Source organism: Electrophorus electricus, chromosome 13 (genome assembly GCF_041902795.1).
Source record: "Electrophorus electricus isolate QZ-2024a chromosome 13, ASM4190279v1, whole genome shotgun sequence".
Classification (NCBI taxonomy): Eukaryota; Metazoa; Chordata; class Actinopteri; order Gymnotiformes; family Gymnotidae; genus Electrophorus; species Electrophorus electricus.
Window position 1 is genome coordinate 20,519,073 of NC_137509.1, and position 24,132 is coordinate 20,543,204.

General features: G+C 36.8%; 27 pseudogenes; all 27 read left to right on the top strand.

The window, feature by feature from the left end:
* Positions 1 to 106: 106 nt before the first annotated feature.
* LOC145647245 (5S ribosomal RNA) lies at positions 107 to 225 on the top strand (annotated as a pseudogene).
* Positions 226 to 1,015: 790 nt separating this feature from the next.
* Positions 1,016 to 1,134, top strand: LOC145647851 (5S ribosomal RNA; annotated as a pseudogene).
* Positions 1,135 to 1,927: 793 nt separating this feature from the next.
* Positions 1,928 to 2,046, top strand: LOC145650778 (5S ribosomal RNA; annotated as a pseudogene).
* Positions 2,047 to 2,838: 792 nt separating this feature from the next.
* On the top strand, positions 2,839 to 2,957 carry LOC145647248 (5S ribosomal RNA; annotated as a pseudogene).
* Positions 2,958 to 3,747: 790 nt separating this feature from the next.
* LOC145648003 (5S ribosomal RNA) lies at positions 3,748 to 3,866 on the top strand (annotated as a pseudogene).
* A 793-nt stretch (positions 3,867 to 4,659) lies between these two features.
* Positions 4,660 to 4,778, top strand: LOC145650780 (5S ribosomal RNA; annotated as a pseudogene).
* Positions 4,779 to 5,570: 792 nt separating this feature from the next.
* LOC145647852 (5S ribosomal RNA) lies at positions 5,571 to 5,689 on the top strand (annotated as a pseudogene).
* A 793-nt stretch (positions 5,690 to 6,482) lies between these two features.
* LOC145650781 (5S ribosomal RNA) lies at positions 6,483 to 6,601 on the top strand (annotated as a pseudogene).
* A 792-nt stretch (positions 6,602 to 7,393) lies between these two features.
* On the top strand, positions 7,394 to 7,512 carry LOC145650889 (5S ribosomal RNA; annotated as a pseudogene).
* A 794-nt stretch (positions 7,513 to 8,306) lies between these two features.
* On the top strand, positions 8,307 to 8,425 carry LOC145650782 (5S ribosomal RNA; annotated as a pseudogene).
* Positions 8,426 to 9,217: 792 nt separating this feature from the next.
* LOC145647249 (5S ribosomal RNA) lies at positions 9,218 to 9,336 on the top strand (annotated as a pseudogene).
* A 790-nt stretch (positions 9,337 to 10,126) lies between these two features.
* On the top strand, positions 10,127 to 10,245 carry LOC145648005 (5S ribosomal RNA; annotated as a pseudogene).
* Positions 10,246 to 11,038: 793 nt separating this feature from the next.
* On the top strand, positions 11,039 to 11,157 carry LOC145650783 (5S ribosomal RNA; annotated as a pseudogene).
* A 792-nt stretch (positions 11,158 to 11,949) lies between these two features.
* Positions 11,950 to 12,068, top strand: LOC145647853 (5S ribosomal RNA; annotated as a pseudogene).
* Positions 12,069 to 12,861: 793 nt separating this feature from the next.
* LOC145650784 (5S ribosomal RNA) lies at positions 12,862 to 12,980 on the top strand (annotated as a pseudogene).
* Positions 12,981 to 13,774: 794 nt separating this feature from the next.
* Positions 13,775 to 13,893, top strand: LOC145650785 (5S ribosomal RNA; annotated as a pseudogene).
* A 792-nt stretch (positions 13,894 to 14,685) lies between these two features.
* Positions 14,686 to 14,804, top strand: LOC145647250 (5S ribosomal RNA; annotated as a pseudogene).
* A 790-nt stretch (positions 14,805 to 15,594) lies between these two features.
* LOC145648007 (5S ribosomal RNA) lies at positions 15,595 to 15,713 on the top strand (annotated as a pseudogene).
* A 793-nt stretch (positions 15,714 to 16,506) lies between these two features.
* Positions 16,507 to 16,625, top strand: LOC145650786 (5S ribosomal RNA; annotated as a pseudogene).
* A 792-nt stretch (positions 16,626 to 17,417) lies between these two features.
* LOC145647854 (5S ribosomal RNA) lies at positions 17,418 to 17,536 on the top strand (annotated as a pseudogene).
* Positions 17,537 to 18,329: 793 nt separating this feature from the next.
* On the top strand, positions 18,330 to 18,448 carry LOC145650787 (5S ribosomal RNA; annotated as a pseudogene).
* A 792-nt stretch (positions 18,449 to 19,240) lies between these two features.
* Positions 19,241 to 19,359, top strand: LOC145643975 (5S ribosomal RNA; annotated as a pseudogene).
* Positions 19,360 to 20,152: 793 nt separating this feature from the next.
* Positions 20,153 to 20,271, top strand: LOC145648008 (5S ribosomal RNA; annotated as a pseudogene).
* A 793-nt stretch (positions 20,272 to 21,064) lies between these two features.
* LOC145644815 (5S ribosomal RNA) lies at positions 21,065 to 21,183 on the top strand (annotated as a pseudogene).
* Positions 21,184 to 21,975: 792 nt separating this feature from the next.
* Positions 21,976 to 22,094, top strand: LOC145650890 (5S ribosomal RNA; annotated as a pseudogene).
* Positions 22,095 to 22,888: 794 nt separating this feature from the next.
* Positions 22,889 to 23,007, top strand: LOC145650788 (5S ribosomal RNA; annotated as a pseudogene).
* A 792-nt stretch (positions 23,008 to 23,799) lies between these two features.
* On the top strand, positions 23,800 to 23,918 carry LOC145650892 (5S ribosomal RNA; annotated as a pseudogene).
* Positions 23,919 to 24,132: the final 214 nt, after the last annotated feature.

Consider the following 24,132-nt stretch of genomic DNA (forward strand, 5'->3'; position numbering starts at 1 on the left):
CAAGATAACATTCTAGAATGTCAAGTGCAGGGATTAATAAAAAAAATTGTCAGATTGGTCTTTGATCATATTTGCTATTATTAGGCAATTTGAGTAAGTGTTTAAGGCTTACGGCCACACCAGCTTGAGAACGCCCAATCTCATCTGACCTTGGAAGCTAAACAAGTTTGGGCCTGGATAGTACTGAGGTGGGACCCTACCTAGGAATACCAGGTGCTGTAAGCTTTTCTTGCATCACTTTAATTTACTTTCAAGCTGACATGCTCAAATGTGAAGTGCAGTGATTAATAAAAAAAACTATCTGTTAGCACCTGGGAATAGCAGATGCTGTAAGTTTTTTTTGCATCACTTTCATTTACTCTCCAACTCACATGCCTGAATGTGAAGTGCAGTTATTCATCAAAAACTATCTGTTAGCACCTTGGACTACGAGATGCTGTAAGCTTCTCTTGAATCACTTTAATTTACTGTCAAGATGACATGCTAGGATGTGAAATGCAGTGATTAATTAAAAAAACTATCTGTTAGCACCTGGGAATAGCAGATGCTGTAAGTTTTTGTTGCATCACTTTACTTTAATCTGCAACTGACAAGCTTGTATGTGAAGTGTACAGATTAAATAGAAATATTTTAGTACCAGGGAATAGCAGGTGCTGTAAGATTGTATTGCATCCCTTTAATTTATGTTCAAGCTATCATGTTCAAATTTGAAGTGCAGTGAATAATTAACTCAAACTATCTGTTAGCACCTGGGAATAGCAGATGCTGTAAGTTTTTTTTGCATCACTTTCATTTACTCTCCAACTCACATGCCTGAATGTGAAGTGCAGTGATTCATCAAAAAACTGTCTGTTAGTGCCTCCGTATACCAGATGTTGTAAGCTTTTATTGCATCATTTAATTTACATTCAAGATAACATTCTAGAATGTCAAGTGCAGGGATTAATAAAAAAAATTGTCAGATTGGTCTTTGATCATATTTGCTATGATTAGGCAATTTGAGTAAGTGTTTAAGGCTTACGGCCACACCAGCTTGAGAACGTCCAATCTCATCTGACCTTGGAAGCTAAGCAAGTTTGGGCCTGGATAGTACTGAGGTGGGACTCTACCTAGGAATACCAGGTGCTGTAAGCTCTTCTTGCATCACTTTAATTTACTTTCAAGCTGACATGCTCAAATGTGAAGTGCAGTGATTAATAAAAAAAAACTATCTGTTAGCACCTGGGAATAGCCGATGCTGTAAGTTTTTTTTGCATCACTTTCATTTACTCTCCAACTCACATGCCTGAATGTGAAGTGCAGTTATTCATCAAAAATCTATCTGTTAGCACCTTGGACTACGAGATGCTGTTAAGCTTCTCTTGCATCACTTTAATTTACTTTCAAGATGACATGCTAGGATGTGAAGTGCAGTGATTAATTAAAAAAACTATCTGTTAGCACCTGGGAATAGCAGATGCTGTAAGTTTTTGTTGCATCACTTTACTCTAATCTGCAACTGACAAGCTTGTATGTGAAGTGTACAGATTAAATAGAAATCTTTTAGTACCAGGGAATAGCAGGTGCTGTAAGACTGTATTCCATCCCTTTAATTTATGTTCAAGCTATCATGTTCAAATTTGAAGTGCAGTGAATAATTAACTCAAACTATCTGTTAGCACCTGGGAATAGCAGATGCTGTAAGTTTTTTTTGCATCACTTTCGTTTACTCTCCAACTCACATGCCTGAATGTGAAGTGCAGTGATTCATCAAAAAACTGTCTGTTAGTGCCTCCGTATACCAGATGTTGTAAGCTTTTATTGCATCATTTAATTTACATTCAAGATAACATTCTAGAATGTCAAGTGCAGGGATTAATAAAAAAAATTGTCAGATTGGTCTTTGATCATATTTGCTATGATTAGGCAATTTGAGTAAGTGTTTAAGGCTTACGGCCACACCAGCTTGAGAAAGTGCAATCTCATCTGACCTTGGAAGCTAAGCAAGTTTGGGCCTGGATAGTACTGAGGTGGGACTCTACCTAGGAATACCAGGTGCTGTAAGCTCTTCTTGCATCACTTTAATTTACTTTCAAGCTGACATGCTCAAATGTGAAGTGCAGTGATTAATAAAAAAAAACTATCTGTTAGCACCTGGGAATAGCCGATGCTGTAAGTTTTTTTTGCATCACTTTCATTTACTCTCCAACTCACATGCCTGAATGTGAAGTGCAGTTATTCATCAAAAAAATATCTGTTAGCACCATGGACTACGAGATGCTGTAATCTTCTCTTGCATCACTTTAATTTACTGTCAAGATGACATGCTAGGATTTGAAGTGCAGTAATTAATTAAAAAAAATATCTGTTAGCACCTGGGAATAGCAGATGCTGTAAGTTTTTGTTGCATCACTTTACTTTAATCTGCAACTGACAAGCTTGTATGTGAAGTGTACAGATTAAAAAGAAATCTTTTAGTACCAGGGAATAGCAGGTGCTGTAAGATTGTATTGCATCCCTTTAATTTATGTTCAAGCTATCATGTTCAAATTTGAAGTGCAGTGAATAATTAACTCAAACTATCTGTTAGCACCTGGGAATAGCAGATGCTGTAAGTTTTTTTTGCATCACTTTCATTTACTCTCCAACTCACATGCCTGAATGTGAAGTGCAGTGATTCATCAAAAAACTGTCTGTTAGTGCCTCCGTATACCAGATGTTGTAAGCTTTTATTGCATCATTTAATTTACATTCAAGATAACATTCTAGAATGTCAAGTGCAGGGATTAATAAAAAAAATTGTCAGATTGGTCTTTGATCATATTTGCTATTATTAGGCAATTTGAGTAAGTGTTTAAGGCTTACGGCCACACCAGCTTGAGAACGCCCAATCTCATCTGACCTTGGAAGCTAAACAAGTTTGGGCCTGGATAGTACTGAGGTGGGACCCTACCTAGGAATACCAGGTGCTGTAAGCTTTTCTTGCATCACTTTAATTTACTTTCAAGCTGACATGCTCAAATGTGAAGTGCAGTGATTAATAAAAAAAACTATCTGTTAGCACCTGGGAATAGCAGATGCTGTAAGTTTTTTTTGCATCACTTTCATTTACTCTCCAACTCACATGCCTGAATGTGAAGTGCAGTTATTCATCAAAAACTATCTGTTAGCACCTTGGACTACGAGATGCTGTAAGCTTCTCTTGAATCACTTTAATTTACTGTCAAGATGACATGCTAGGATGTGAAATGCAGTGATTAATTAAAAAAACTATCTGTTAGCACCTGGGAATAGCAGATGCTGTAAGTTTTTGTTGCATCACTTTACTTTAATCTGCAACTGACAAGCTTGTATGTGAAGTGTACAGATTAAATAGAAATATTTTAGTACCAGGGAATAGCAGGTGCTGTAAGATTGTATTGCATCCCTTTAATTTATGTTCAAGCTATCATGTTCAAATTTGAAGTGCAGTGAATAATTAACTCAAACTATCTGTTAGCACCTGGGAATAGCAGATGCTGTAAGTTTTTTTTGCATCACTTTCATTTACTCTCCAACTCACATGCCTGAATGTGAAGTGCAGTGATTCATCAAAAAACTGTCTGTTAGTGCCTCCGTATACCAGATGTTGTAAGCTTTTATTGCATCATTTAATTTACATTCAAGATAACATTCTAGAATGTCAAGTGCAGGGATTAATAAAAAAAATTGTCAGATTGGTCTTTGATCATATTTGCTATGATTAGGCAATTTGAGTAAGTGTTTAAGGCTTACGGCCACACCAGCTTGAGAACGTCCAATCTCATCTGACCTTGGAAGCTAAGCAAGTTTGGGCCTGGATAGTACTGAGGTGGGACTCTCCCTAGGAATACCAGGTGCTGTAAGCTCTTCTTGCATCACTTTAATTTACTTTCAAGCTGACATGCTCAAATGTGAAGTGCAGTGATTAATAAAAAAAAACTATCTGTTAGCACCTGGGAATAGCCGATGCTGTAAGTTTTTTTTGCATCACTTTCATTTACTCTCCAACTCACATGCCTGAATGTGAAGTGCAGTTATTCATCAAAAATCTATCTGTTAGCACCTTGGACTACGAGATGCTGTTAAGCTTCTCTTGCATCACTTTAATTTACTTTCAAGATGACATGCTAGGATGTGAAGTGCAGTGATTAATTAAAAAAACTATCTGTTAGCACCTGGGAATAGCAGATGCTGTAAGTTTTTGTTGCATCACTTTACTCTAATCTGCAACTGACAAGCTTGTATGTGAAGTGTACAGATTAAATAGAAATCTTTTAGTACCAGGGAATAGCAGGTGCTGTAAGACTGTATTCCATCCCTTTAATTTATGTTCAAGCTATCATGTTCAAATTTGAAGTGCAGTGAATAATTAACTCAAACTATCTGTTAGCACCTGGGAATAGCAGATGCTGTAAGTTTTTTTTGCATCACTTTCATTTACTCTCCAACTCACATGCCTGAATGTGAAGTGCAGTGATTCATCAAAAAACTGTCTGTTAGTGCCTCCGTATACCAGATGTTGTAAGCTTTTATTGCATCATTTAATTTACATTCAAGATAACATTCTAGAATGTCAAGTGCAGGGATTAATAAAAAAAATTGTCAGATTGGTCTTTGATCATATTTGCTATGATTAGGCAATTTGAGTAAGTGTTTAAGGCTTACGGCCACACCAGCTTGAGAAAGTGCAATCTCATCTGACCTTGGAAGCTAAGCAAGTTTGGGCCTGGATAGTACTGAGGTGGGACTCTACCTAGGAATACCAGGTGCTGTAAGCTCTTCTTGCATCACTTTAATTTACTTTCAAGCTGACATGCTCAAATGTGAAGTGCAGTGATTAATAAAAAAAAACTATCTGTTAGCACCTGGGAATAGCCGATGCTGTAAGTTTTTTTTGCATCACTTTCATTTACTCTCCAACTCACATGCCTGAATGTGAAGTGCAGTTATTCATCAAAAATCTATCTGTTAGCACCTTGGACTACGAGATGCTGTAAGCTTCTCTTGCATCACTTTAATTTACTGTCAAGATGACATGCTAGGATGTGAAATGCAGTGATTAATTAAAAAAACTATCTGTTGGCACCTGGGAATAGCAGATGCTGTAAGTTTTTGTTGAATCACTTTAATTTAATCTGCTACTGACAAGCTTGTATGTGAAGTGTACAGATTAAATAGAAATCTTTTAGTACCAGGGAATAGCAGGTGCTGTAAGATTGTATTGCATCCCTTTAATTTATGTTCAAGCTATCATGTTCACATTTGAAGTGCAGTGAATAATTAACTCAAACTATCTGTTAGCACCTGGGAATAGCAGATGCTGTAAGTTTTTTTTGCATCACTTTCATTTACTCTCCAACTCACATGCCTGAATGTGAAGTGCAGTGATTCATCAAAAAACTGTCTGTTAGTGCCTCCGTATACCAGATGTTGTAAGCTTTTATTGCATCATTTAATTTACATTCAAGATAACATTCTAGAATGTCAAGTGCAGGGATTAATAAAAAAAATTGTCAGATTGGTCTTTGATCATATTTGCTATGATTAGGCAATTTGAGTAAGTGTTTAAGGCTTACGGCCACACCAGCTTGAGAACGTCCAATCTCATCTGACCTTGGAAGCTAAGCAAGTTTGGGCCTGGATAGTACTGAGGTGGGACTCTACCTAGGAATACCAGGTGCTGTAAGCTCTTCTTGCATCACTTTAATTTACTTTCAAGCTGACATGCTCAAATGTGAAGTGCAGTGATTAATAAAAAAAAACTATCTGTTAGCACCTGGGAATAGCCGATGCTGTAAGTTTTTTTTGCATCACTTTCATTTACTCTCCAACTCACATGCCTGAATGTGAAGTGCAGTTATTCATCAAAAATCTATCTGTTAGCACCTTGGACTACGAGATGCTGTTAAGCTTCTCTTGCATCACTTTAATTTACTTTCAAGATGACATGCTAGGATGTGAAGTGCAGTGATTAATTAAAAAAACTATCTGTTAGCACCTGGGAATAGCAGATGCTGTAAGTTTTTGTTGCATCACTTTACTCTAATCTGCAACTGACAAGCTTGTATGTGAAGTGTACAGATTAAATAGAAATCTTTTAGTACCAGGGAATAGCAGGTGCTGTAAGACTGTATTCCATCCCTTTAATTTATGTTCAAGCTATCATGTTCAAATTTGAAGTGCAGTGAATAATTAACTCAAACTATCTGTTAGCACCTGGGAATAGCAGATGCTGTAAGTTTTTTTTGCATCACTTTCATTTACTCTCCAACTCACATGCCTGAATGTGAAGTGCAGTGATTCATCAAAAAACTGTCTGTTAGTGCCTCCGTATACCAGATGTTGTAAGCTTTTATTGCATCATTTAATTTACATTCAAGATAACATTCTAGAATGTCAAGTGCAGGGATTAATAAAAAAAATTGTCAGATTGGTCTTTGATCATATTTGCTATGATTAGGCAATTTGAGTAAGTGTTTAAGGCTTACGGCCACACCAGCTTGAGAAAGTGCAATCTCATCTGACCTTGGAAGCTAAGCAAGTTTGGGCCTGGATAGTACTGAGGTGGGACTCTACCTAGGAATACCAGGTGCTGTAAGCTCTTCTTGCATCACTTTAATTTACTTTCAAGCTGACATGCTCAAATGTGAAGTGCAGTGATTAATAAAAAAAAACTATCTGTTAGCACCTGGGAATAGCCGATGCTGTAAGTTTTTTTTGCATCACTTTCATTTACTCTCCAACTCACATGCCTGAATGTGAAGTGCAGTTATTCATCAAAAATCTATCTGTTAGCACCTTGGACTACGAGATGCTGTAAGCTTCTCTTGCATCACTTTAATTTACTGTCAAGATGACATGCTAGGATGTGAAATGCAGTGATTAATTAAAAAAACTATCTGTTGGCACCTGGGAATAGCAGATGCTGTAAGTTTTTGTTGAATCACTTTAATTTAATCTGCTACTGACAAGCTTGTATGTGAAGTGTACAGATTAAATAGAAATCTTTTAGTACCAGGGAATAGCAGGTGCTGTAAGATTGTATTGCATCCCTTTAATTTATGTTCAAGCTATCATGTTCAAATTTGAAGTGCAGTGAATAATTAACTCAAACTATCTGTTAGCACCTGGGAATAGCAGATGCTGTAAGTTTTTTTTGCATCACTTTCATTTACTCTCCAACTCACATGCCTGAATGTGAAGTGCAGTGATTCATCAAAAAACTGTCTGTTAGTGCCTCCGTATACCAGATGTTGTAAGCTTTTATTGCATCATTTAATTTACATTCAAGATAACATTCTAGAATGTCAAGTGCAGGGATTAATAAAAAAAATTGTCAGATTGGTCTTTGATCATATTTGCTATGATTAGGCAATTTGAGTAAGTGTTTAAGGCTTACGGCCACACCAGCTTGAGAAAGTGCAATCTCATCTGACCTTGGAAGCTAAGCAAGTTTGGGCCTGGATAGTACTGAGGTGGGACCCTACCTAGGAATACCAGGTGCTGTAAGCTCTTCTTGCATCACTTTAATTTACTTTCAAGCTGACATGCTCAAATGTGAAGTGCAGTGATTAATAAAAAAAAACTATCTGTTAGCACCTGGGAATAGCCGATGCTGTAAGTGTTTTTTTGCATCACTTTCATTTACTCTCCAACTCACATGCCTGAATGTGAAGTGCAGTTATTCATCAAAAATCTATCTGTTAGCACCTTGGACTACGAGATGCTGTTAAGCTTCTCTTGCATCACTTTAATTTACTTTCAAGATGACATGCTAGGATGTGAAGTGCAGTGATTAATTAAAAAAACTATCTGTTAGCACCTGGGAATAGCAGATGCTGTAAGTTTTTGTTGCATCACTTTACTCTAATCTGCAACTGACAAGCTTGTATGTGAAGTGTACAGATTAAATAGAAATCTTTTAGTACCAGGGAATAGCAGGTGCTGTAAGACTGTATTCCATCCCTTTAATTTATGTTCAAGCTATCATGTTCAAATTTGAAGTGCAGTGAATAATTAACTCAAACTATCTGTTAGCACCTGGGAATAGCAGATGCTGTAAGTTTTTTTTGCATCACTTTCGTTTACTCTCCAACTCACATGCCTGAATGTGAAGTGCAGTGATTCATCAAAAAACTGTCTGTTAGTGCCTCCGTATACCAGATGTTGTAAGCTTTTATTGCATCATTTAATTTACATTCAAGATAACATTCTAGAATGTCAAGTGCAGGGATTAATAAAAAAAATTGTCAGATTGGTCTTTGATCATATTTGCTATGATTAGGCAATTTGAGTAAGTGTTTAAGGCTTACGGCCACACCAGCTTGAGAAAGTGCAATCTCATCTGACCTTGGAAGCTAAGCAAGTTTGGGCCTGGATAGTACTGAGGTGGGACTCTACCTAGGAATACCAGGTGCTGTAAGCTCTTCTTGCATCACTTTAATTTACTTTCAAGCTGACATGCTCAAATGTGAAGTGCAGTGATTAATAAAAAAAAACTATCTGTTAGCACCTGGGAATAGCCGATGCTGTAAGTTTTTTTTGCATCACTTTCATTTACTCTCCAACTCACATGCCTGAATGTGAAGTGCAGTTATTCATCAAAAAAATATCTGTTAGCACCATGGACTACGAGATGCTGTAATCTTCTCTTGCATCACTTTAATTTACTGTCAAGATGACATGCTAGGATTTGAAGTGCAGTAATTAATTAAAAAAAATATCTGTTAGCACCTGGGAATAGCAGATGCTGTAAGTTTTTGTTGCATCACTTTACTTTAATCTGCAACTGACAAGCTTGTATGTGAAGTGTACAGATTAAAAAGAAATCTTTTAGTACCAGGGAATAGCAGGTGCTGTAAGATTGTATTGCATCCCTTTAATTTATGTTCAAGCTATCATGTTCAAATTTGAAGTGCAGTGAATAATTAACTCAAACTATCTGTTAGCACCTGGGAATAGCAGATGCTGTAAGTTTTTTTTGCATCACTTTCATTTACTCTCCAACTCACATGCCTGAATGTGAAGTGCAGTGATTCATCAAAAAACTGTCTGTTAGTGCCTCCGTATACCAGATGTTGTAAGCTTTTATTGCATCATTTAATTTACATTCAAGATAACATTCTAGAATGTCAAGTGCAGGGATTAATAAAAAAAATTGTCAGATTGGTCTTTGATCATATTTGCTATTATTAGGCAATTTGAGTAAGTGTTTAAGGCTTACGGCCACACCAGCTTGAGAACGCCCAATCTCATCTGACCTTGGAAGCTAAACAAGTTTGGGCCTGGATAGTACTGAGGTGGGACCCTACCTAGGAATACCAGGTGCTGTAAGCTTTTCTTGCATCACTTTAATTTACTTTCAAGCTGACATGCTCAAATGTGAAGTGCAGTGATTAATAAAAAAAACTATCTGTTAGCACCTGGGAATAGCAGATGCTGTAAGTTTTTTTTGCATCACTTTCATTTACTCTCCAACTCACATGCCTGAATGTGAAGTGCAGTTATTCATCAAAAACTATCTGTTAGCACCTTGGACTACGAGATGCTGTAAGCTTCTCTTGAATCACTTTAATTTACTGTCAAGATGACATGCTAGGATGTGAAATGCAGTGATTAATTAAAAAAACTATCTGTTAGCACCTGGGAATAGCAGATGCTGTAAGTTTTTGTTGCATCACTTTACTTTAATCTGCAACTGACAAGCTTGTATGTGAAGTGTACAGATTAAATAGAAATATTTTAGTACCAGGGAATAGCAGGTGCTGTAAGATTGTATTGCATCCCTTTAATTTATGTTCAAGCTATCATGTTCAAATTTGAAGTGCAGTGAATAATTAACTCAAACTATCTGTTAGCACCTGGGAATAGCAGATGCTGTAAGTTTTTTTTGCATCACTTTCATTTACTCTCCAACTCACATGCCTGAATGTGAAGTGCAGTGATTCATCAAAAAACTGTCTGTTAGTGCCTCCGTATACCAGATGTTGTAAGCTTTTATTGCATCATTTAATTTACATTCAAGATAACATTCTAGAATGTCAAGTGCAGGGATTAATAAAAAAAATTGTCAGATTGGTCTTTGATCATATTTGCTATGATTAGGCAATTTGAGTAAGTGTTTAAGGCTTACGGCCACACCAGCTTGAGAACGTCCAATCTCATCTGACCTTGGAAGCTAAGCAAGTTTGGGCCTGGATAGTACTGAGGTGGGACTCTCCCTAGGAATACCAGGTGCTGTAAGCTCTTCTTGCATCACTTTAATTTACTTTCAAGCTGACATGCTCAAATGTGAAGTGCAGTGATTAATAAAAAAAAACTATCTGTTAGCACCTGGGAATAGCCGATGCTGTAAGTTTTTTTTGCATCACTTTCATTTACTCTCCAACTCACATGCCTGAATGTGAAGTGCAGTTATTCATCAAAAATCTATCTGTTAGCACCTTGGACTACGAGATGCTGTTAAGCTTCTCTTGCATCACTTTAATTTACTTTCAAGATGACATGCTAGGATGTGAAGTGCAGTGATTAATTAAAAAAACTATCTGTTAGCACCTGGGAATAGCAGATGCTGTAAGTTTTTGTTGCATCACTTTACTCTAATCTGCAACTGACAAGCTTGTATGTGAAGTGTACAGATTAAATAGAAATCTTTTAGTACCAGGGAATAGCAGGTGCTGTAAGACTGTATTCCATCCCTTTAATTTATGTTCAAGCTATCATGTTCAAATTTGAAGTGCAGTGAATAATTAACTCAAACTATCTGTTAGCACCTGGGAATAGCAGATGCTGTAAGTTTTTTTTGCATCACTTTCATTTACTCTCCAACTCACATGCCTGAATGTGAAGTGCAGTGATTCATCAAAAAACTGTCTGTTAGTGCCTCCGTATACCAGATGTTGTAAGCTTTTATTGCATCATTTAATTTACATTCAAGATAACATTCTAGAATGTCAAGTGCAGGGATTAATAAAAAAAATTGTCAGATTGGTCTTTGATCATATTTGCTATGATTAGGCAATTTGAGTAAGTGTTTAAGGCTTACGGCCACACCAGCTTGAGAAAGTGCAATCTCATCTGACCTTGGAAGCTAAGCAAGTTTGGGCCTGGATAGTACTGAGGTGGGACTCTACCTAGGAATACCAGGTGCTGTAAGCTCTTCTTGCATCACTTTAATTTACTTTCAAGCTGACATGCTCAAATGTGAAGTGCAGTGATTAATAAAAAAAAACTATCTGTTAGCACCTGGGAATAGCCGATGCTGTAAGTTTTTTTTGCATCACTTTCATTTACTCTCCAACTCACATGCCTGAATGTGAAGTGCAGTTATTCATCAAAAATCTATCTGTTAGCACCTTGGACTACGAGATGCTGTAAGCTTCTCTTGCATCACTTTAATTTACTGTCAAGATGACATGCTAGGATGTGAAATGCAGTGATTAATTAAAAAAACTATCTGTTGGCACCTGGGAATAGCAGATGCTGTAAGTTTTTGTTCAATCACTTTAATTTAATCTGCTACTGACAAGCTTGTATGTGAAGTGTACAGATTAAATAGAAATCTTTTAGTACCAGGGAATAGCAGGTGCTGTAAGATTGTATTGCATCCCTTTAATTTATGTTCAAGCTATCATGTTCAAATTTGAAGTGCAGTGAATAATTAACTCAAACTATCTGTTAGCACCTGGGAATAGCAGATGCTGTAAGTTTTTTTTGCATCACTTTCATTTACTCTCCAACTCACATGCCTGAATGTGAAGTGCAGTGATTCATCAAAAAACTGTCTGTTAGTGCCTCCGTATACCAGATGTTGTAAGCTTTTATTGCATCATTTAATTTACATTCAAGATAACATTCTAGAATGTCAAGTGCAGGGATTAATAAAAAAAATTGTCAGATTGGTCTTTGATCATATTTGCTATGATTAGGCAATTTGAGTAAGTGTTTAAGGCTTACGGCCACACCAGCTTGAGAACGTCCAATCTCATCTGACCTTGGAAGCTAAGCAAGTTTGGGCCTGGATAGTACTGAGGTGGGACTCTACCTAGGAATACCAGGTGCTGTAAGCTCTTCTTGCATCACTTTAATTTACTTTCAAGCTGACATGCTCAAATGTGAAGTGCAGTGATTAATAAAAAAAAACTATCTGTTAGCACCTGGGAATAGCCGATGCTGTAAGTTTTTTTTGCATCACTTTCATTTACTCTCCAACTCACATGCCTGAATGTGAAGTGCAGTTATTCATCAAAAATCTATCTGTTAGCACCTTGGACTACGAGATGCTGTTAAGCTTCTCTTGCATCACTTTAATTTACTTTCAAGATGACATGCTAGGATGTGAAGTGCAGTGATTAATTAAAAAAACTATCTGTTAGCACCTGGGAATAGCAGATGCTGTAAGTTTTTGTTGCATCACTTTACTCTAATCTGCAACTGACAAGCTTGTATGTGAAGTGTACAGATTAAATAGAAATCTTTTAGTACCAGGGAATAGCAGGTGCTGTAAGACTGTATTCCATCCCTTTAATTTATGTTCAAGCTATCATGTTCAAATTTGAAGTGCAGTGAATAATTAACTCAAACTATCTGTTAGCACCTGGGAATAGCAGATGCTGTAAGTTTTTTTTGCATCACTTTCATTTACTCTCCAACTCACATGCCTGAATGTGAAGTGCAGTGATTCATCAAAAAACTGTCTGTTAGTGCCTCCGTATACCAGATGTTGTAAGCTTTTATTGCATCATTTAATTTACATTCAAGATAACATTCTAGAATGTCAAGTGCAGGGATTAATAAAAAAAATTGTCAGATTGGTCTTTGATCATATTTGCTATGATTAGGCAATTTGAGTAAGTGTTTAAGGCTTACGGCCACACCAGCTTGAGAAAGTGCAATCTCATCTGACCTTGGAAGCTAAGCAAGTTTGGGCCTGGATAGTACTGAGGTGGGACTCTACCTAGGAATACCAGGTGCTGTAAGCTCTTCTTGCATCACTTTAATTTACTTTCAAGCTGACATGCTCAAATGTGAAGTGCAGTGATTAATAAAAAAAAACTATCTGTTAGCACCTGGGAATAGCCGATGCTGTAAGTGTTTTTTTGCATCACTTTCATTTACTCTCCAACTCACATGCCTGAATGTGAAGTGCAGTTATTCATCAAAAATCTATCTGTTAGCACCTTGGACTACGAGATGCTGTTAAGCTTCTCTTGCATCACTTTAATTTACTTTCAAGATGACATGCTAGGATGTGAAGTGCAGTGATTAATTAAAAAAACTATCTGTTAGCACCTGGGAATAGCAGATGCTGTAAGTTTTTGTTGCATCACTTTACTCTAATCTGCAACTGACAAGCTTGTATGTGAAGTGTACAGATTAAATAGAAATCTTTTAGTACCAGGGAATAGCAGGTGCTGTAAGACTGTATTCCATCCCTTTAATTTATGTTCAAGCTATCATGTTCAAATTTGAAGTGCAGTGAATAATTAACTCAAACTATCTGTTAGCACCTGGGAATAGCAGATGCTGTAAGTTTTTTTTGCATCACTTTCGTTTACTCTCCAACTCACATGCCTGAATGTGAAGTGCAGTGATTCATCAAAAAACTGTCTGTTAGTGCCTCCGTATACCAGATGTTGTAAGCTTTTATTGCATCATTTAATTTACATTCAAGATAACATTCTAGAATGTCAAGTGCAGGGATTAATAAAAAAAATTGTCAGATTGGTCTTTGATCATATTTGCTATGATTAGGCAATTTGAGTAAGTGTTTAAGGCTTACGGCCACACCAGCTTGAGAAAGTGCAATCTCATCTGACCTTGGAAGCTAAGCAAGTTTGGGCCTGGATAGTACTGAGGTGGGACTCTACCTAGGAATACCAGGTGCTGTAAGCTCTTCTTGCATCACTTTAATTTACTTTCAAGCTGACATGCTCAAATGTGAAGTGCAGTGATTAATAAAAAAAAACTATCTGTTAGCACCTGGGAATAGCCGATGCTGTAAGTTTTTTTTGCATCACTTTCATTTACTCTCCAACTCACATGCCTGAATGTGAAGTGCAGTTATTCATCAAAAAAATATCTGTTAGCACCATGGACTACGAGATGCTGTAATCTTCTCTTGCATCACTTTAATTTACTGTCAAGATGACATGCTAGGATTTGAAGTGCAGTAATTAATTAAAAAAAATATCTGTTAGCACCTGGGAATAGCAGATGCTGTAAGTTTTTGTTGCATCACTTTACTTTAATCTGCAACTGACAAGCTTGTATGTGAAGTGTACAGATTAAAAAGAAATCTTTTAGTACCAGGGAATAGCAGGTGCTGTAAGATTGTATTGCATCCCTTTAATTTATGTTCAAGCTATCATGTTCAAATTTGAAGTGCAGTGAATAATTAACTCAAACTATCTGTTAGCACCTGGGAATAGCAGATGCTGTAAGTTTTTTTTGCATCACTTTCATTTACTCTCCAACTCACATGCCTGAATGTGAAGTGCAGTGATTCATCAAAAAACTGTCTGTTAGTGCCTCCGTATACCAGATGTTGTAAGCTTTTATTGCATCATTTAATTTACATTCAAGATAACATTCTAGAATGTCAAGTGCAGGGATTAATAAAAAAAATTGTCAGATTGGTCTTTGATCATATTTGCTATTATTAGGCAATTTGAGTAAGTGTTTAAGGCTTACGGCCACACCAGCTTGAGAACGCCCAATCTCATCTGACCTTGGAAGCTAAACAAGTTTGGGCCTGGATAGTACTGAGGTGGGACCCTACCTAGGAATACCAGGTGCTGTAAGCTTTTCTTGCATCACTTTAATTTACTTTCAAGCTGACATGCTCAAATGTGAAGTGCAGTGATTAATAAAAAAAACTATCTGTTAGCACCTGGGAATAGCAGATGCTGTAAGTTTTTTTTGCATCACTTTCATTTACTCTCCAACTCACATGCCTGAATGTGAAGTGCAGTTATTCATCAAAAACTATCTGTTAGCACCTTGGACTACGAGATGCTGTAAGCTTCTCTTGAATCACTTTAATTTACTGTCAAGATGACATGCTAGGATGTGAAATGCAGTGATTAATTAAAAAAACTATCTGTTAGCACCTGGGAATAGCAGATGCTGTAAGTTTTTGTTGCATCACTTTACTTTAATCTGCAACTGACAAGCTTGTATGTGAAGTGTACAGATTAAATAGAAATATTTTAGTACCAGGGAATAGCAGGTGCTGTAAGATTGTATTGCATCCCTTTAATTTATGTTCAAGCTATCATGTTCAAATTTGAAGTGCAGTGAATAATTAACTCAAACTATCTGTTAGCACCTGGGAATAGCAGATGCTGTAAGTTTTTTTTGCATCACTTTCATTTACTCTCCAACTCACATGCCTGAATGTGAAGTGCAGTGATTCATCAAAAAACTGTCTGTTAGTGCCTCCGTATACCAGATGTTGTAAGCTTTTATTGCATCATTTAATTTACATTCAAGATAACATTCTAGAATGTCAAGTGCAGGGATTAATAAAAAAAATTGTCAGATTGGTCTTTGATCATATTTGCTATGATTAGGCAATTTGAGTAAGTGTTTAAGGCTTACGGCCACACCAGCTTGAGAACGTCCAATCTCATCTGACCTTGGAAGCTAAGCAAGTTTGGGCCTGGATAGTACTGAGGTGGGACTCTCCCTAGGAATACCAGGTGCTGTAAGCTCTTCTTGCATCACTTTAATTTACTTTCAAGCTGACATGCTCAAATGTGAAGTGCAGTGATTAATAAAAAAAAACTATCTGTTAGCACCTGGGAATAGCCGATGCTGTAAGTTTTTTTTGCATCACTTTCATTTACTCTCCAACTCACATGCCTGAATGTGAAGTGCAGTTATTCATCAAAAATCTATCTGTTAGCACCTTGGACTACGAGATGCTGTTAAGCTTCTCTTGCATCACTTTAATTTACTTTCAAGATGACATGCTAGGATGTGAAGTGCAGTGATTAATTAAAAAAACTATCTGTTAGCACCTGGGAATAGCAGATGCTGTAAGTTTTTGTTGCATCACTTTACTCTAATCTGCAACTGACAAGCTTGTATGTGAAGTGTACAGATTAAATAGAAATCTTTTAGTACCAGGGAATAGCAGGTGCTGTAAGACTGTATTCCATCCCTTTAATTTATGTTCAAGCTATCATGTTCAAATTTGAAGTGCAGTGAATAATTAACTCAAACTATCTGTTAGCACCTGGGAATAGCAGATGCTGTAAGTTTTTTTTGCATCACTTTCATTTACTCTCCAACTCACATGCCTGAATGTGAAGTGCAGTGATTCATCAAAAAACTGTCTGTTAGTGCCTCCGTATACCAGATGTTGTAAGCTTTTATTGCATCATTTAATTTACATTCAAGATAACATTCTAGAATGTCAAGTGCAGGGATTAATAAAAAAAATTGTCAGATTGGTCTTTGATCATATTTGCTATGATTAGGCAATTTGAGTAAGTGTTTAAGGCTTACGGCCACACCAGCTTGAGAAAGTGCAATCTCATCTGACCTTGGAAGCTAAGCAAGTTTGGGCCTGGATAGTACTGAGGTGGGACTCTACCTAGGAATACCAGGTGCTGTAAGCTCTTCTTGCATCACTTTAATTTACTTTCAAGCTGACATGCTCAAATGTGAAGTGCAGTGATTAATAAAAAAAAACTATCTGTTAGCACCTGGGAATAGCCGATGCTGTAAGTTTTTTTTGCATCACTTTCATTTACTCTCCAACTCACATGCCTGAATGTGAAGTGCAGTTATTCATCAAAAATCTATCTGTTAGCACCTTGGACTACGAGATGCTGTAAGCTTCTCTTGCATCACTTTAATTTACTGTCAAGATGACATGCTAGGATGTGAAATGCAGTGATTAATTAAAAAAACTATCTGTTGGCACCTGGGAATAGCAGATGCTGTAAGTTTTTGTTGAATCACTTTAATTTAATCTGCTACTGACAAGCTTGTATGTGAAGTGTACAGATTAAATAGAAATCTTTTAGTACCAGGGAATAGCAGGTGCTGTAAGATTGTATTGCATCCCTTTAATTTATGTTCAAGCTATCATGTTCAAATTTGAAGTGCAGTGAATAATTAACTCAAACTATCTGTTAGCACCTGGGAATAGCAGATGCTGTAAGTTTTTTTTGCATCACTTTCATTTACTCTCCAACTCACATGCCTGAATGTGAAGTGCAGTGATTCATCAAAAAACTGTCTGTTAGTGCCTCCGTATACCAGATGTTGTAAGCTTTTATTGCATCATTTAATTTACATTCAAGATAACATTCTAGAATGTCAAGTGCAGGGATTAATAAAAAAAATTGTCAGATTGGTCTTTGATCATATTTGCTATGATTAGGCAATTTGAGTAAGTGTTTAAGGCTTACGGCCACACCAGCTTGAGAACGTCCAATCTCATCTGACCTTGGAAGCTAAGCAAGTTTGGGCCTGGATAGTACTGAGGTGGGACTCTACCTAGGAATACCAGGTGCTGTAAGCTCTTCTTGCATCACTTTAATTTACTTTCAAGCTGACATGCTCAAATGTGAAGTGCAGTGATTAATAAAAAAAAACTATCTGTTAGCACCTGGGAATAGCCGATGCTGTAAGTTTTTTTTGCATCACTTTCATTTACTCTCCAACTCACATGCCTGAATGTGAAGTGCAGTTATTCATCAAAAATCTATCTGTTAGCACCTTGGACTACGAGATGCTGTTAAGCTTCTCTTGCATCACTTTAATTTACTTTCAAGATGACATGCTAGGATGTGAAGTGCAGTGATTAATTAAAAAAACTATCTGTTAGCACCTGGGAATAGCAGATGCTGTAAGTTTTTGTTGCATCACTTTACTCTAATCTGCAACTGACAAGCTTGTATGTGAAGTGTACAGATTAAATAGAAATCTTTTAGTACCAGGGAATAGCAGGTGCTGTAAGACTGTATTCCATCCCTTTAATTTATGTTCAAGCTATCATGTTCAAATTTGAAGTGCAGTGAATAATTAACTCAAACTATCTGTTAGCACCTGGGAATAGCAGATGCTGTAAGTTTTTTTTGCATCACTTTCATTTACTCTCCAACTCACATGCCTGAATGTGAAGTGCAGTGATTCATCAAAAAACTGTCTGTTAGTGCCTCCGTATACCAGATGTTGTAAGCTTTTATTGCATCATTTAATTTACATTCAAGATAACATTCTAGAATGTCAAGTGCAGGGATTAATAAAAAAAATTGTCAGATTGGTCTTTGATCATATTTGCTATGATTAGGCAATTTGAGTAAGTGTTTAAGGCTTACGGCCACACCAGCTTGAGAAAGTGCAATCTCATCTGACCTTGGAAGCTAAGCAAGTTTGGGCCTGGATAGTACTGAGGTGGGACTCTACCTAGGAATACCAGGTGCTGTAAGCTCTTCTTGCATCACTTTAATTTACTTTCAAGCTGACATGCTCAAATGTGAAGTGCAGTGATTAATAAAAAAAAACTATCTGTTAGCACCTGGGAATAGCCGATGCTGTAAGTTTTTTTTGCATCACTTTCATTTACTCTCCAACTCACATGCCTGAATGTGAAGTGCAGTTATTCATCAAAAATCTATCTGTTAGCACCTTGGACTACGAGATGCTGTAAGCTTCTCTTGCATCACTTTAATTTACTGTCAAGATGACATGCTAGGATGTGAAATGCAGTGATTAATTAAAAAAACTATCTGTTGGCACCTGGGAATAGCAGATGCTGTAAGTTTTTGTTGAATCACTTTAATTTAATCTGCTACTGACAAGCTTGTATGTGAAGTGTACAGATTAAATAGAAATCTTTTAGTACCAGGGAATAGCAGGTGCTGTAAGATTGTATTGCATCCCTTTAATTTATGTTCAAGCTATCATGTTCAAATTTGAAGTGCAGTGAATAATTAACTCAAACTATCTGTTAGCACCTGGGAATAGCAGATGCTGTAAGTTTTTTTTGCATCACTTTCATTTACTCTCCAACTCACATGCCTGAATGTGAAGTGCAGTGATTCATCAAAAAACTGTCTGTTAGTGCCTCCGTATACCAGATGTTGTAAGCTTTTATTGCATCATTTAATTTACATTCAAGATAACATTCTAGAATGTCAAGTGCAGGGATTAATAAAAAAAATTGTCAGATTGGTCTTTGATCATATTTGCTATGATTAGGCAATTTGAGTAAGTGTTTAAGGCTTACGGCCACACCATCTTGAGAAAGTGCAATCTCATCTGACCTTGGAAGCTAAGCAAGTTTGGGCCTGGATAGTACTGAGGTGGGACCCTACCTAGGAATACCAGGTGCTGTAAGCTCTTCTTGCATCACTTTAATTTACTTTCAAGCTGACATGCTCAAATGTGAAGTGCAGTGATTAATAAAAAAAAACTATCTGTTAGCACCTGGGAATAGCCGATGCTGTAAGTGTTTTTTTGCATCACTTTCATTTACTCTCCAACTCACATGCCTGAATGTGAAGTGCAGTTATTCATCAAAAATCTATCTGTTAGCACCTTGGACTACGAGATGCTGTAAGCTTCTCTTGCATCACTTTAATTTACTTTCAAGATGACATGCTAGGATGTGAAGTGCAGTGATTAATTAAAAAAACTATCTGTTAGCACCTGGGAATAGCAGATGCTGTAAGTTTTTGTTGCATCACTTTACGTTAATCTGCAACTGACAAGCTTGTATGTGAAGTGTACAGATTAAATAGAAATATTTTAGTACCAGGGAATAGCAGGTGCTGTAAGATTGTATTGCATCCCTTTAATTTATGTTCAAGCTATCATGTTCAAATTTGAAGTGCAGTGAATAATTAACTCAAACTATCTGTTAGCACCTGGGAATAGCAGATGCTGTAAGTTTTTTTTGCATCACTTTCATTTACTCTCCAACTCACATGCCTGAATGTGAAGTGCAGTGATTCATCAAAAAACTGTCTGTTAGTGCCTCCGTATACCAGATGTTGTAAGCTTTTATTGCATCATTTAATTTACATTCAAGATAACATTCTAGAATGTCAAGTGCAGGGATTAATAAAAAAAATTGTCAGATTGGTCTTTGATCATATTTGCTATGATTAGGCAATTTGAGTAAGTGTTTAAGGCTTACGGCCACACCAGCTTGAGAACGTCCAATCTCATCTGACCTTGGAAGCTAAGCAAGTTTGGGCCTGGATAGTACTGAGGTGGGACTCTCCCTAGGAATACCAGGTGCTGTAAGCTCTTCTTGCATCACTTTAATTTACTTTCAAGCTGACATGCTCAAATGTGAAGTGCAGTGATTAATAAAAAAAAACTATCTGTTAGCACCTGGGAATAGCCGATGCTGTAAGTTTTTTTTGCATCACTTTCATTTACTCTCCAACTCACATGCCTGAATGTGAAGTGCAGTTATTCATCAAAAATCTATCTGTTAGCACCTTGGACTACGAGATGCTGTTAAGCTTCTCTTGCATCACTTTAATTTACTTTCAAGATGACATGCTAGGATGTGAAGTGCAGTGATTAATTAAAAAAACTATCTGTTAGCACCTGGGAATAGCAGATGCTGTAAGTTTTTGTTGCATCACTTTACTCTAATCTGCAACTGACAAGCTTGTATGTGAAGTGTACAGATTAAATAGAAATCTTTTAGTACCAGGGAATAGCAGGTGCTGTAAGACTGTATTCCATCCCTTTAATTTATGTTCAAGCTATCATGTTCAAATTTGAAGTGCAGTGAATAATTAACTCAAACTATCTGTTAGCACCTGGGAATAGCAGATGCTGTAAGTTTTTTTTGCATCAATTTCATTTACTCTCCAACTCACATGCCTGAATGTGAAGTGCAGTGATTCATCAAAAAACTGTCTGTTAGTGCCTCCGTATACCAGATGTTGTAAGCTTTTATTGCATCATTTAATTTACATTCAAGATAACATTCTAGAATGTCAAGTGCAGGGATTAATAAAAAAAATTGTCAGATTGGTCTTTGATCATATTTGCTATGATTAGGCAATTTGAGTAAGTGTTTAAGGCTTACGGCCACACCAGCTTGAGAAAGTGCAATCTCATCTGACCTTGGAAGCTAAGCAAGTTTGTGCCTGGATAGTACTGAGGTGGGACTCTACCTAGGAATACCAGGTGCTGTAAGCTCTTCTTGCATCACTTTAATTTACTTTCAAGCTGACATGCTCAAATGTGAAGTGCAGTGATTAATAAAAAAAAACTATCTGTTAGCACCTGGGAATAGCCGATGCTGTAAGTTTTTTTTGCATCACTTTCATTTACTCTCCAACTCACATGCCTGAATGTGAAGTGCAGTTATTCATCAAAAATCTATCTGTTAGCACCTTGGACTACGAGATGCTGTAAGCTTCTCTTGCATCACTTTAATTTACTGTCAAGATGACATGCTAGGATGTGAAATGCAGTGATTAATTAAAAAAACTATCTGTTGGCACCTGGGAATAGCAGATGCTGTAAGTTTTTGTTGAATCACTTTAATTTAATCTGCTACTGACAAGCTTGTATGTGAAGTGTACAGATTAAATAGAAATCTTTTAGTACCAGGGAATAGCAGGTGCTGTAAGATTGTATTGCATCCCTTTAATTTATGTTCAAGCTATCATGTTCAAATTTGAAGTGCAGTGAATAATTAACTCAAACTATCTGTTAGCACCTGGGAATAGCAGATGCTGTAAGTTTTTTTTGCATCACTTTCATTTACTCTCCAACTCACATGCCTGAATGTGAAGTGCAGTGATTCATCAAAAAACTGTCTGTTAGTGCCTCCGTATACCAGATGTTGTAAGCTTTTATTGCATCATTTAATTTACATTCAAGATAACATTCTAGAATGTCAAGTGCAGGGATTAATAAAAAAAATTGTCAGATTGGTCTTTGATCATATTTGCTATGATTAGGCAATTTGAGTAAGTGTTTAAGGCTTACGGCCACACCAGCTTGAGAAAGTGCAATCTCATCTGACCTTGGAAGCTAAGCAAGTTTGGGCCTGGATAGTACTGAGGTGGGACCCTACCTAGGAATACCAGGTGCTGTAAGCTCTTCTTGCATCACTTTAATTTACTTTCAAGCTGACATGCTCAAATGTGAAGTGCAGTGATTAATAAAAAAAAACTATCTGTTAGCACCTGGGAATAGCCGATGCTGTAAGTGTTTTTTTGCATCACTTTCATTTACTCTCCAACTCACATGCCTGAATGTGAAGTGCAGTTATTCATCAAAAATCTATCTGTTAGCACCTTGGACTACGAGATGCTGTTAAGCTTCTCTTGCATCACTTTAATTTACTTTCAAGATGACATGCTAGGATGTGAAGTGCAGTGATTAATTAAAAAAACTATCTGTTAGCACCTGGGAATAGCAGATGCTGTAAGTTTTTGTTGCATCACTTTACTCTAATCTGCAACTGACAAGCTTGTATGTGAAGTGTACAGATTAAATAGAAATCTTTTAGTACCAGGGAATAGCAGGTGCTGTAAGACTGTATTCCATCCCTTTAATTTATGTTCAAGCTATCATGTTCAAATTTGAAGTGCAGTGAATAATTAACTCAAACTATCTGTTAGCACCTGGGAATAGCAGATGCTGTAAGTTTTTTTTGCATCAATTTCATTTACTCTCCAACTCACATGCCTGAATGTGAAGTGCAGTGATTCATCAAAAAACTGTCTGTTAGTGCCTCCGTATACCAGATGTTGTAAGCTTTTATTGCATCATTTAATTTACATTCAAGATAACATTCTAGAATGTCAAGTGCAGGGATTAATAAAAAAAATTGTCAGATTGGTCTTTGATCATATTTGCTATGATTAGGCAATTTGAGTAAGTGTTTAAGGCTTACGGCCACACCAGCTTGAGAAAGTGCAATCTCATCTGACCTTGGAAGCTAAGCAAGTTTGGGCCTGGATAGTACTGAGGTGGGACTCTACCTAGGAATACCAGGTGCTGTAAGCTCTTCTTGCATCACTTTAATTTACTTTCAAGCTGACATGCTCAAATGTGAAGTGCAGTGATTAATAAAAAAAAACTATCTGTTAGCACCTGGGAATAGCCGATGCTGTAAGTTTTTTTTGCATCACTTTCATTTACTCTCCAACTCACATGCCTGAATGTGAAGTGCAGTTATTCATCAAAAATCTATCTGTTAGCACCTTGGACTACGAGATGCTGTAAGCTTCTCTTGCATCACTTTAATTTACTGTCAAGATGACATGCTAGGATGTGAAATGCAGTGATTAATTAAAAAAACTATCTGTTGGCACCTGGGAATAGCAGATGCTGTAAGTTTTTGTTGAATCACTTTAATTTAATCTGCTACTGACAAGCTTGTATGTGAAGTGTACAGATTAAATAGAAATCTTTTAGTACCAGGGAATAGCAGGTGCTGTAAGATTGTATTGCATCCCTTTAATTTATGTTCAAGCTATCATGTTCAAATTTGAAGTGCAGTGAATAATTAACTCAAACTATCTGTTAGCACCTGGGAATAGCAGATGCTGTAAGTTTTTTTTGCATCACTTTCATTTACTCTCCAACTCACATGCCTGAATGTGAAGTGCAGTGATTCATCAAAAAACTGTCTGTTAGTGCCTCCGTATACCAGATGTTGTAAGCTTTTATTGCATCATTTAATTTACATTCAAGATAACATTCTAGAATGTCAAGTGCAGGGATTAATAAAAAAAATTGTCAGATTGGTCTTTGATCATATTTGCTATGATTAGGCAATTTGAGTAAGTGTTTAAGGCTTACGGCCACACCAGCTTGAGAAAGTGCAATCTCATCTGACCTTGGAAGCTAAGCAAGTTTGGGCCTGGATAGTACTGAGGTGGGACCCTACCTAGGAATACCAGGTGCTGTAAGCTCTTCTTGCATCACTTTAATTTACTTTCAAGCTGACATGCTCAAATGTGAAGTGCAGTGATTAATAAAAAAAAACTATCTGTTAGCACCTGGGAATAGCCGATGCTGTAAGTGTTTTTTTGCATCACTTTCATTTACTCTCCAACTCACATGCCTGAATGTGAAGTGCAGTTATTCATCAAAAATCTATCTGTTAGCACCTTGGACTACGAGATG